The 13928-nt window shown below is 41.1% G+C and overlaps 1 pseudogene; it reads right to left on the bottom strand.

Annotated features, from left to right (window-relative positions):
- Nucleotides 1–9318: 9318 nt before the first annotated feature.
- On the bottom strand, nucleotides 9319–12904 carry LOC132613221 (uncharacterized; annotated as a pseudogene).
- Between the last annotated feature and the right edge of the window lie 1024 nt (nucleotides 12905–13928).

Raw genomic sequence — 13928 nt, 5'->3', positions numbered from 1 at the left:
ATGGAAGTCTAGTTTTCTTAGTCACCCACCATAACAACCTAGCGGTTCGTTATATTAGATACTAATTAAATAGCGTTCGTCCCCGAACGGACAAAAGAAGGAACAAGGGGAAGTTACTTGACTCAGTGAAAAGCTGGGGATAATTCTTTCACATATCGGATTCTGTCTCCCAAGTAGCTTCTTCAATGGAACGGTTCTTCTACTGAACATTCACTGAAGCTATTTCTTTCGACCTCAACTTACGAACCTTTCTATCTAAAATAGCAACAGGCTCTTCTTCGTAGGATAGATTTTCATCCAACAAGACAGAATCCCAACGAATGACAAACGAACTATCACCATAATACGTTTTCAACATAGAGACATGGAACACTGGGTGGAGACCTAACAAACCTGGGGGAAAAGCCAACTCATAGGCTACATCCCCCACACGATTGATAATCTCAAACAGAACAATGAATCTGGGACTAAGCTTACCTTTCTTCCTAAATCTCATCGCACCCTTCATGGGTAAGACCTTCAATAATACCTGTTCTCCAACCATGAACTCAAGATCTCGGACCTTTCGATCCGCATACTCCTTCTGCCTACTCTGAGTAGCCAAGAGCTTTTTTCGAATCACCTTGACTGTATCTAATGATTCTCTCAAAAGATTTGTACCCCATGGCCTTACCTCGAAAGCATTAAACCATCCAATAGGAGACCTACATCTCCTCCCATAAAGAGCCTCAAACGGGGCCATATCAATGCTCAAATAATAACTATTACTATAAGCAAACTCAGCCAATTGCAAGAGCTGATCCTAATGGCCATTGAAGTCAATCACACAAGTACAGAGCATATCCTCTGGGACCTGAATAGTTTGCTCAGACTGTCCATAAGTTAGAGGGTGGAAAGTTGTACTAAGGTCCAATCAAATACCAATTCCAAGTGCAAATTCTTTCAAAATCGAGATGTAAACGTCGTGCCTCTATCGAATATGATGGAAATAGAACCCCTTGCCGGCGAACAATCTCCCGGATATAAATTTGGGCCAACTTCTGGGCGGTATGGGTAATCTGAACCGGTATGAAATGGGCAGACTTGGTCAATCTATCAACAATGACCCAGATCGAATCAAACTTACCCAACGTTTTCGGAAGACCAACCACAGAGTCCATCGCTATCCTTTCCCACTTCCACTCTGGAATGGACATCCTCTAAAGTGTACCCCGGGTCTCTGGTGCTCGTACTTCACCTGATGGTAATTCAAACACTGTGCAACGAACTCAACAAGTTCACGCTTCATCCTACCCCACCAGTAGTGCTGCCTCAAGTCAAGGTACATCCTGGTAGCACCAGGATGAATAGAATATCTAGAACTGTGAGCCTCTGCTAAAATTGTCTTAATCAAATCATCAACACAGGGAACACAAACACGCCCCTTGATTCTCAAGACACCCTCATCATCAATCACGTCTTCCTTGGCCTCACCACGCAAGACTTTATTGCAAATCTTACTCAAACTCGCATCCTCGAACTGTCTGGCCTTAATCTGCTCCAGAAATGAGGATCTCACCTTAACACAAGCCAACACCCTGCCTGAATTAGACACCTCAAGCCCCATGAAACATTTAGCAGAGTCTGAACCTCCCTGGCTAACGGACGCTCTGATGTAACCAAATGAGTCAAACTCCCCATACTAGCTGATTTCCAGCTCAAGGCATCTGCCACCATATTTGCCTTGTCAGGATAATACAATATAGTAATGTCGTAATCCTTAAGATACTCTATACATCTCCGCTTCCTAGAATTTTGATCCTTCTGAGTAAAAACATGTTAAAAACTGTGATGATCAGTAAATATCTCACAATGGGCACCATAGAGGTAGTGCCTCCAAATCTTCAACGCGAACACAACGCTGCCAACGCCAAATCATGAGTAGAATAGTTCTTCTCATGACCCTTCAGCTGCCTGGAAGCATAGGCAATCACCTTCTTTTCCTGCATCAAAACAACACCCAAACCAGAATAAGAAGAATCATAATAAAATACAAAGTCCTTGCCCTGCGTGGGCAAAGATAGAATAAGTGTTGCAATCAATAAAGTCTTGAGCTTTTGGAAGTTCTCCTCACACTCGTCGGACCACTGAAAAGGTACCTCTTTCTGAGTCAACCGCGTCAAATGCGAAGCAATGGAAGCAAACCCATTCACGAACCCACTGCCTCAATTTTTTTCGGATCCACCACAATTCCTTCCTTCGAAACCACATGTCCCAAGAAGGACACAGACGTGAGCCAAAACTCACACTTAGGGAACTTGGCATATAACTCCCTATCTCTCAGCAACCCAAGAACAACCCTCAAATGTTTTTCATGATCTTCCTTACTCCTCAAATAAATCAAAATATCATCGATGAACACAATCACGAAGGAATCTAAGTATGGCTTAAAAATACAGTTCATCAAATCCATAAAAGAGGCTGGGGCATTAGTAAGCCCGAAAGAAATAACCAGAAACATAGTATGCCCGAAAGACATAGCCAGAAACTCATAATGCCCACACCTGGTCCGGAAAGAAGTCTTAGGAATAACCTTTGCCCGAATTTTCAACCGATGATACCCCGACCTCAAGTCAATTTTCTAAAACACAAAAGCCCCCTGTGGCTGGTCAAACAAATCATCAATACGAGGGATGGGGTATTTATTTCGGATGGTGACTTTATTCAACTGGCAGTAATTAATGCACATCCGCATAGTCCCATCTTTCTTTTTCACAAATAGAACGGGAGCGCCCCACGGAGAGACACTCGAACGGATGAAACCCTTACTAAGCCAATGCAAAAGTCAATGTCACGATCCGGTGGCATGCTTGGCAAGTCTACGGGAAACACCTCCGCAAACTCCCGTACCACAGGTACTGACTGAAGAGATGGACCGTCAACACTAGTATCATGAATATAAGTCAAAAAAGCCAAACACCCCCAGTCCACTAGCTTCTTTGCACGAATAAAGGAAATTCTTTTCTTCGGGGAAGGACTAAGATTACCCTTCTACTTAAGTCTAGGAACCCCGGGCATAGCTAAGGTGACTGTCGTAGCATGACAGTCCAGAATTACATGGTAAGGAATTAGCCAACGCATACCTAGGATGACATTAAAATCTACCGTGTCTAAAATCACTAAGTCAACCCAGGTGCCACACCCCATAAATGTGATAGTATAAGATCGAAAAACTCTATCTGCGACCACAGAATCTCCAACTGGAGTAGATACATGTATAGGGGCATCAAGTAAATCACAGACCATATCAAGATCCATAGAGAAATATGTAGACACATAAGAAAACGTAGAACCCGGGTCAAACAATACAGAAGCCATCCGATGACAGACTGAGATGTTACCTGTAATAACTGTATTTGAGCCCTCAGCCTCTGTCCTACTAGGAAAGGCATAACAATGAACCCATCAGCCAGTAGACTGCGAGCCATTGCGATCGACCTGCCCTGTCTGAGCTCCACCCCTGCCGGGTTGACGACCACCGCTACCAGACTGAAACCCGCCTCTATTAGGCTGGGGGCCACCTCTACTAGTGGTTTGACCGCCACGCCCAGACTAAGCACGGTTCCCACCATAATATCTTCCCCCTTTATCTGATGCTGGGGCTTGGGGAGCCTGAAACTGAGTACCCTAACCACATTGCCTAAGTCTTGGACAATTCCTCTTGAAATGCCCCATATCACCACACTTAAACCATCCACGATCTAGCGTCGGATGCTAAACAGAAACGGACGAAGCTGAGTAACCACCATAATTTAGAGCTCTGGTCTGCGAACCCCTTAGCTGACTGGAATAGCGCTGACTGACCTCTGATGGGCAGTCAGCTGAAACCTGCATAGCTGACTGAATAGGGCATCTCGAATAAAACTGGGAACTCTGTCCCCTAGCGAAAGAGCCACTGTAACCACCACCCTTTTGGGCCTTCTTCTCTGCGTGCTTATGGTAACCCTCCTACCTAACTTCCTCGACAGTCCTAACATGATCCACCACTTCTTAAAAAGAAGCACCTGTCGCTACAAGCTTAAGAGCTGACAACTGAACGGCAGTGTTCAACTTCTTCACAAATCTCCTAACCCTCTCCTCCTCAGTAGGCACAAGCTAGAGGGCATAGCGAGAGAATGAATGAAACCGAGTCTCATAAGCAGCCACAGACAAATTATCCTACTCAATATTACTTAACTCATCATGCCTGCAATCCCTCACAGTACGAGGAACATACTTGTCTAGAAAAACGTGATAGAACTGAGTCCAAGTCAACGGAGATGATTCTGCTAGCCTGCGCTCCAAAAAAGCCCTTTACTATAACTTGGCATTACCCAAGAGCTGGAAGGTCACAAACTCAACACCATATTTCTCCACTGCCCCCATCTTATGGAGCCTCTCATGAGAACTCGTAAGCATCTTCAACCTCAGTGCAGTAGAACTCTCGAGGTTGCATCTTAGTGAATCACCAAAACAAATCATTCTCATCCCCAATCAACACCGGACCTTCCACTGGCCTAGGAAATACACCCAGGTGTGTAGCCTCATCTGGAATTTCCTGAGGCTCAGAGGACTCAGTACGTTGCTGACCAGCTGCAGGAGCCCTGCCCTTGGCTGGTGCTGCTGTTTCCCTGCCTCTACCATGACCACGGCCTCTGGCCTGGCCTCCTCCTCTAAAGGCGGCCCCAGTAGCCTATCCTCCACCTTGCACTACGACCCCAGAGGCCGACGCGAGTACCTCATTAGCTGCTGCTGCCGCACGAGTCATCAACATTTGTAAGAGAACAGAAGAAAGAGTCAGATACCAATTTGAATCATTCAGATACCAATTGGAATCAAGTAGCACGAAAGAAAGAAAGAAAGAAAGAAAGAAAGAAAGAAATTGAATTTTCCTAGTCTCCCATAGCCTCTCGAAGATAAGTACATACGTCTCCGTACCGATCCGCAAGACTCTACTAAACATATCCTTGTACAACGAGATCGACGAACCTAAAGCTCTGATACCAAGTTTGTCACGACCCAAACAGCCACGAGTGGCACCCACCCTAAATTTCCTAGTGGTCGAACTATCTACTTAACCAACCATCCAAACCATTATCAAATTACTTAACCAATTTTAAAGAATTCAAGGGATATAACAAATATAAATACCTCCAAAAGTCTAGTCATGCCATAAATAAATAATATTTGCAGAAGTCTAAACTATTACAACCCCAAAATCCGAAGGTCATCGTACAAGGACTCTAACATAGCTGTCTAAGAAAGAATCATTGTCTGAAAAAACATAAATGTCTGAAATGAAATAGATATCTAAAATAGGAAAGATCTTCAGGCGTCCTGGTATGGATAATATCTCATCCTCGAATATATCGGAAACTGGCCTCAAGCTAAAAATGAGGTCTCGTAGAAGTCTCTGGATCACAATCTGCACTCAAAAGAATTCAGCAAGGTAGTATCAGAACAAACACTATGTACCGGTAGATATCATAGGCCAACTAAGATTAGCATCATGCATAAATCACAAAATCAATAAAATAGACAGATAGGCACAACAGCACACAACCATACGAAACATTCAACAAGAATCATCCAATCAGCGATATATCTGCCAACACAGGGATAGATAAATCCACACAAATAGAAATCAATAAGATTAACCCAACCCACGTAATCACCAAACACAAATGTAAAGCACAAATTATCTCAACTTTGTCACATATCTGTACACACATGCTAAATGGTAGTGTTTGACCCATTAGCCATGACCTACAGGGGACCCATGGTGTTCATGTACCCTCACTCCGGAATCTTACCTCGGATCACGAGCCTTTAACTTAGGCCACATCCTCACCCCATGTCAAATGTGCCTTTTCATAGTTACATACTATCTCATCACAATGTATTTCCGTTCCACAATCAATAAGGAATGTGAACAATCAAGAATCAGTATCAGGGAACACAAGTCATCATATCACAAGTCATATGAAGACTCAAAAATTAAATCATCAATAATCATGAATAAGGGATTACTCCAAGTCAACAAGAAGAGTATATATGAACTCCTTCTTTATCATTTCATATCAATTCATCATATAATTAATCAATCTATATCAAATTGTAGGAATTATCAACCACACTTTATGTCTGAAGCCCTAATCATGCTTCTCCCATTAATTTCGTATCACATTCAATCAACTAATCAAAGCCTAACTCAAGGAAACCGTAACCTACCTTAATGCAGCACTGCAACAATGTAATAACTCTGCGATAGCTTTCCCCTTTTGTAAAGCTTCCGAACGATCAAAATTTAGAAATATAGAGCTATATGAATATTCAAGTCATCTACTCAAACAATACAACACCTTGGGGAAAAGAACCCAATTACATTCTACCCTTTTTAGTGGGTGAACTATCACTATGCATGAATTCATCATAACATCAACCCCAAACCATCATACTATTCCTATTCATGGGATGTCTAATCAATTCAACCATTTTTTTCTAGCAGTTTTTATGCTAAAGTTATCATCTTTATGAAACCCTACATCTCAATTAATAAGTCCCACTATTAATAGACAAGTTCTCATCCTAGAAAGTGATTGTATATACTTCTAGATGATTAAACAACAATAAAATCAATAACTCATTTATTAATCAAGAGTTTTCTTAAGTTCTAGGGTTTTAGCGCTTTCATTCACCACTAATGGACCTTTAACTACACATGGAAATCTATCATGATGATGGAATTAAAAAGTCAAGGGTTAAGACTTACCTTTCAAGCGCACTTTAGCCTAGCCTTAAATTTTCGCCACAGCAGTTCTTGGAAACTGTTTTGGTGTTATATGGGGTATTGGTTCGGAATAAAGAATATAAAATACGAATTCTGCCTCCCTCGACCGCTGCAGCGGTCTCACTAGAGCGGGAAGCTCTCGCTATGGCGGGCCTCATTAAAGTCCCGCTTCCAGCAGCGGCGACCCACAAGCCGCTATGACAGACCCGCTGCAGCGGTCCATTTTGACCAGTAGTTTGGGTTTTTGCAACAGTTTTTACCCAAAAATCCCAACACCAATCCAAGGGACTACAGATGCAAACAAAACATGTACAGATACATAAAAATACGCTACGGATTCACTCGCAGTCTCGAAATTCCCAACGGAAGTCTAATTTTCTAAGTCACCCCCCATAACGACTTAGCGGGTCGTTACATTATATCCCATCAAAAAAATTATTTTCTTTACGGAACATATTTTTTCAAGGAAGAGAAATCAATTGATCCTCCTTTTTCTCCTTGTCGCTCAGCCTCTGCATTCAGTAGGCTATTAGTAATGCACTATTTCCAAGATGCGGCCTCCAATATGCTTATGCTATGACGATGGATTCCAGATTCCTCAGTTGAAGATAACTTTAAATATTTTCCAACCCATGGATATTGACAATTCGGAGCTCATTGGTTATTACATACTAGTTTCCTCTAATCCACCTTAGGCATCACATCTCTCAACTTGATATACATCTCTTTGATGGAGAAGCATCTGAGCCTACAAACATCTGATGCATCACAGCCCACTTGTTCAAAGTATTTCTGTGCTTTAAAAATTCTTTGAACTATCCAAGATGCCCGATTGCAGTTGGCACCCTATACACCCTCATCCTTCACATAGTATGTGTACACCCAAATCACCCAGAGCTTGTCTTTCTTCTTGCTCAATGTCCACAATAGTTTGCATATAGCAGCCTTGTTCCACACTTTAATGTCCAATATATTCAATCCTCCAGTAACTCTAGGACTACACAATTTAGCCCAAGCAATCAAGGCCTTTTTAGAAGAATCAGCCTGGCCAGTCAAAAGAAAGGTTCTGCATGTAGTCTTAATCATATGCACCACCTTTTTAGGAAGAACAAACACCTGGGACAAGAAAACTTGTATAGAAAATAAGGTTGTTATTATTAACGGAACCCTGCCTACATATAGGAGGTACCTAGCAGTCCAAGACTTAACTCTGTTTAAAATTTTATCCACCAATGTTTTACACTGGACTATAGACATCCTTTTGGGACTTAAGGGCACTCTCAAATACCTAAAGGTAATTCACCTTTAGCAAACCCCAGTGCTTGCAGTATACTGGCTTGGACAACAGGTTTAACTCCCCCAAAGTAAATGGAACTTTTATCCGAATTTGTATTTAAACCAGAAGCTTCGGAAAACCTTTGGAAACCATAAAAAGGATGTGTCACTGAATGTAGATCACCCTTGCAGAACGGCAGTAAGTGTTGGAAATATGCATATACACGCAGCGGAAGCAAACATCCAAGATCATATTCTTACATGTAAACTAGACAAACATAATCAAATTCGAGATTGTAACACTAACCTTTTGAAGCTGTTGCACAAGTCTTCAATGGGGTCCGTGCTCTCCAGGTCTACGATCTTCTGCTGTGTATCCTGAACTTTTGTGAACGTAATACTTGAGTGGCAAGTATTCGGCTAGAGAAAAATAATACCTTAGAGAACAATAATACCTTAGAGAACAAGTATCCGCGCATAAGCTAAAACTCCATCCACTAAAACGTCTACTATATAAGTAAAGGGCACACATATGAACAAATGATCTATTTAAATTAAGACTTTATTGAATTGAATAAATAAATAAACAATTGTTCCAAAAGAAATAAAAGAATAATACTATAATCAAACCGCATGGTTAATAGTATATCCTAACAATCTCCCACTTAGACTCATAACCATGCATCTACAACTCTAATACCCATTTCTTCTACATGCCTATCAAAAGTCTTCTGCGGCAAGCTTTTGGTAAACGGGTCTGCCAAATTGTCTGCTGATGCAATCTTCAAAACTTTCACCCGTCCCCTCTGAACAATGTCACGAATTAAATGATATTTACGCTCTATATGTTTACTCCTCTTATGGATTCGTGGTTCCTTCGAGTTTGCAACCGCACCACTGTTATCACAATAAAGTGTAATTGGTGTTTGTGCTGAAGGGACAACACCAAGCTCTTTCAGGAAGTTCCCGAGCCAAACAGCCTCCTTGGCAGCCTCAGAGGCTGCCACATATTCGGCTTCCATGGTGGAATCTGCAACACAAGATTGCTTAATACTCCTCCAAGTTATGGCTCCTCCTCCTAAGGTAAACACATGTCCTGAGGTAGATTTTCTAGAATCTTTATCTGACTGGAAATCTGAGTCTGTATACCCAATGGGTACAATATCGTTTGAATGAAAAACCAACATATAATCCCTAGTCCTTTTCAGGTACTTGATTATATGCTTAACGGCAGTTCAATGCTCTTTCCCAGGGTTAGACTGAAATCTGCTAACTATGCCAACAGCAAAGCAGATGTCAGGTCTAGTACATAGCATTGCATACATAAGACTCCCTACAGCAGAAGCATAAGGGACCGCCTTCATCTTCTCTATCTCATCAGCCGTATTGGGATACTGATCCTTGGACAGAGAGATCCCATGCCTGAAAGGAAGGAATCCTTTCTTGGAATCTTGCATGCTAAATCTGGCGAGAATAGCATCAATATAAAGTGCTTGAGACAAGCCTAATATCCTTTGCTTGCGATCTCGCATGAGCTTGATCCCAAGGATATGAGTCGCTTCTCCCAAGTCCTTCATATCAAAATGTGAGGATAACCACTCCTTAACTGAATTCAACATGCCCACATTATTTCCTATGAGCAAGATATCATCTACATACAGTACCAAAAATGCTACTTTTTCTCCATCCCATTTCTTATAGACACAAGACTCGTTTTCACATTGATCAAAACCAAAAGTCTTAATCGACTTGTCAAAATAAATGTTCCATGCCCTAGATGCCTGTTTCAATCCATAAATAGATTTGTTCAACTTACACAGCATGTGCTCATCACCGCTCTTCTTGAAACCGTCTGTTTGTGCCATATAAATGCACTCATCAAGACTTCCATTAAGGAAGGTCGTCTTGACATCCATTTGCCAGATCTCATAATCATAATGAGCAGCAATAGATAAGAGGATTCTTATTGATTTAAGCATGGCTACCGGCGAAAAAGTTTCCTCATAATCGATCCCTTCTTTTTTAGTAAACCCTTTCGCAACGAGCCTTGCTTTAAAAGTTTGCACTTTTCCATCCAATCCTCTTTTTTTCTTATAGATCCATCTACAGCCAATGGGTTTAACTCCCGCAGGTGGTTCCACAAGATCCCAGACATGATTGGAGTACATGGACTCCATTTCAGATTTCATAGCAGCAATCCACTTTTCAGTATCTATATCCTGTAGTGTTTCGTCGTAATTTAGAGGTTCTGTATTAGTCTCTTCAGGGATCCTATCGTAAGATTCTCCCAAGAGTACATACCGAGAAGGTTTTCTAATAATTCTCCCACTACGACGAGACACTACAGGTGCATTTTCATCCACGACAACATCATGAAGAACTGGATGTTGAACGTTATCCTCTGCACCTTGCGGTGCCAGGATTTCATGAGCTTCTTCTTCAAGCTCAGGTTGCACAATTGCAGGTTGCTCAACATTACTCCCACTGCTTTGGGGCAGCGAGATGTTGGGCACTACCTCATGTGCGTCCTCTTGGCTATTGACATTCCTCCCACTGCGAGAACGCAGCGGTAGATCAATACTGGCTGCCGGGATGTGTTTTGGAGACGAATCTTTTGTTATTTCGTTGCTCAATTCCTGTAAAACAAGTTTGGTTCTAGGAACATGGTTTATTAAATAATCCTCTTCCAGAAATTTGGCATTTGTTGTAACAATCACCTTCTTTTCTTTTGGACAATAAAATAAACCTCCCTTTGTTCCTTTTGGATATCCAATAAAAACGCACACGTCTGTCCTCGATTCCAATTTATCTGTTTTCCCTTTCAACACATGTGTTGGACAACCCCAAACTCGAATATGCCGCAGGCTGGGTTTGTGCCCAGTCCACAATTCTGTTGGAGTTGAAGGTACTGACTTGGAAGGAACCAAATTCAAAATGTAATTTGTTGTTTCTAAAGCATATCCCCAAAAGGATGAGGGCAGGTCGGAATAACTCAACATTTATCTGACCATTTCCATAAGGGTTCTATTTCTTCTTTCTGCTACACCATTTTGTTGTGGTGTTCCCGGAGCAGATAATTGAGATGTTATTCCGTAATCTGATAAGTATCTAATGAATTCTGCAGAAAGGTATTCACCACCGCGATCAGATCGCAATGATTTGATATGTTTATCATGTCGTTTCTCCGTTTCTGTCTTAAATTCTTTGAATTTCTCAAAGCACTCAGACTTACGGCGCAACAAATAAATATATCCGTATTTCGAGTAGTCATCCGTGAAAGTCACAAAATACTCAAAACCACCTTTTGCTTGTATATTCACAGGTCCAAACAAATCAGAATGAATTAACTCCAACTTATCACTGGCTCTATTTCCTTTTGAAGGGAAAGGTCTCTTGGTCAGTTTTCCTTCTAAACAGGATTCGCAGGTTGGTAGTGCCTCCACTTTCAATGAACTCAGGGGTCCATCAGAGACCAACCTTGAAATCCTGTTTAGATTTATATGACCTAGACATAAATTCCATAAATAAGTTTGACTCAATTCAGAAATACGCTTCCTTTTACGTGGCAGATCAACGTTATTTAGCTCTTTCGGTTGTAGCACATCAGGAGAAATATCAAGTATAAATAGATCATGTACTCTGGCAGCAGTGTAGATAAAAAGTCTATTGTACTTAATAATAGCAGAGTTATTAATAAAAAAGACATTATAACCAGCATCCATTAATCTCGAAACTGAAAGCAAATTCCTTCTAATGGAAGGTACATATAAAACGTCTTTTAAATTCAAAACTCTATCACTACTAAACTCAACTCTAATATATCCTAAAGCTAAAGCTGGTGCTGGTTCGCCATTGGCTTGAAAAACGCAAACTTCATTCTCACTTAGCCGCCGCGTTTCCTGAAATCCCTGCAAAGAAGTGCAGATATGATTAGTGGCTCCCGAATCTATACACCATGACATGGTAGAAACAGCCGCTAAACAAGTTTCAACGACATTTAAATGTGAATTACCTTGCTTATTCATCTTAGCCAGATAGGCGGGGAATTGTTTCTTGTGATGCCCAGGCTGCTTGCAGTGATAACACTTGCCCTTAGGCTTGCTTACACCACCAGCAGCAACTCCGGGTGCCACAACCTTGCGAGCCTTTTTCTTTTTCTGTCCGCCTTTCGGCTTGGGAACCGAACCTTTCTCAACAGTCATTGCCAAAGCAGGAGCTTGTTGCTTGATAATGGACTCTGCCGCCTGCAGCTCATTCAACAATTTCGCCAGTGACAAATCCATTTTGTTCATATTGTAGTTCAAACGAAATTGCTGAAAACTGTCAGGCAGAGTCTGTAGGACCAGCTCAACTTCAGATTCCTTATCAATGACAGCTCCAAGAACCTCAAGTTCGTTCAGAAGACTCATCATGTCAAGTACATGTTTCCTAACCGAAGATCCTTCAGCCATCTTAGTGTTCAAAAGGGCTTTCATGGCTGTCTGCTTAGCCGCACGATTTTGCTCTCCGAACATCACTTTGAGATTTTCAAGCATGTCGTGCGCATACCCCCATTGACTGATGCTGATGTTGCAAAACATTCGCCATCAAGGCAAGAATGTAACATCGCGCCATCTCATCAGCCTTGACCCATTTATCATAGGCCCTAATCTGGTCTTCCGAAGCATCCTCTCCAGGTTTTTCTGGGCACTCATCAACCAGCACAAATTTGTAACCTTCAGCAGTTAGGACAATATCCAGGTTTCGTTTCCAGTCAACATAATTCGGACCCTCTAACTTGTTTTGGTTCAGAATAACGGTAAGTGGGTTGAAAGAAGACATGATTAATCTAAGAGATATAAACATTAAATAGATCATTAGTTATGCTGAAAGAATAACAAGATTCAAACCACACATCACACATAAAACCATGCTTACCGAACAGTTAGATTCGATAGGGAAACTTAACTATTCATGCAAAATATATGAGTCATGCCAGATATATTACCCCATAAAAAACAGAACCAACTCAGATGGAGAGTAAACTGATAATTTATATTAGGTATATATCACATTATATTATCCCTAGTCCCACTGAACCAACGTGTAACTCAGTTGGAGAGTCAAGACAAGCTATCATTTAACTAGGGATTACAGCATAGTAATTAACCATAATGAATCTATCCGATGGGGAGGAAGACCTATGTCAACACATAAAATCATTATATTACTGCTACATACAATGGAGACCATAGAGAATGAACCCTAACACCATCATTAGTTAAAATAAAAAATTTCGGTTAACAAAAAATTTTCCAAAAATAGAAAAACGTCCATAAACCCATCTAAACGACCTCAAATGGCCAAAAAAGACCCTTGGTCATAGCAAATCGGTGAGTATTGTTCAGTGGGCCGTTTCCGATGAACTTACCAAATTTCAGGTCAATCGGAGTTCATCAAAAAAAATTCAGAATTCCAAACCATGACCATTCGGTAAAAATCGGTTTTGTCGTTTTAGGGTTTCAAAATAAAATCAGATACAATCATATCAAATATTGTTTATACTGATTCTAACAATATCCGTGATTCCAGAAATCATAAACAACATAATTAATCTCGTTTTTCAAGAAACAACACCAATTCTAGGGTTTCTGTTTCATGAAGTATTACATTATCTAGTTAGATGTAAGACGGCTTTGATACCAGTTGTTGGAAATATGCATATACACGCAGCGGAAGCAAACATCCAAGATCATATTCTTACATGTAAACTAGACAAACATAATCAAATTCGAGATTGTAACACTAACCTTTTGAAGCTGTTGCACAAGTCTTCAATGGGGTCCGTGCTCTCCAGGTCTACGAT

The sequence above is a fragment of the Lycium barbarum genome, chromosome 10 (assembly GCF_019175385.1).
Source record: "Lycium barbarum isolate Lr01 chromosome 10, ASM1917538v2, whole genome shotgun sequence".
NCBI lineage: Eukaryota > Viridiplantae > Streptophyta > Magnoliopsida > Solanales > Solanaceae > Lycium > Lycium barbarum.
The sequence above is the reverse complement of the archived record's forward strand: the minus strand, read 5'-3'. Positions and strand labels throughout refer to the sequence as shown.